This window comes from Nanorana parkeri, unplaced genomic scaffold (genome assembly GCF_000935625.1).
Source record: "Nanorana parkeri isolate BGI_ZX_2015 unplaced genomic scaffold, ASM93562v1 scaffold5116, whole genome shotgun sequence".
NCBI classification, from domain to species: domain Eukaryota; kingdom Metazoa; phylum Chordata; class Amphibia; order Anura; family Dicroglossidae; genus Nanorana; species Nanorana parkeri.
The window spans coordinates 5604-5867 of record NW_017311376.1 but is presented as its reverse complement, the minus strand read 5'-3'; positions in this window follow the sequence as shown (position 1 = coordinate 5867).

The window sequence follows — 264 nt, the reverse complement described above, 5'->3', positions numbered from 1 at the left end:
AAACAATGTTACTTTGTATCTCTCTATCTCCTCTGATCAATCAATTGCTGAGACAATGCCCCCAGAAAGCTCCATCAGCATCCTCCATCCCCTGGACATAATGGGAGCACAAGGTTTAGGGTGGAGGGAATCGGAGTGTTGGGGGGGTCAGTATACGTCGGGGGATTTTTGGGGGGTTACTTCAAGCCAAGAAACTCCATAAATTGGCAAAACGGTTTCAATCCATATGTAGTAGGACCATTGTATGTAGTAGGACCAGTCACA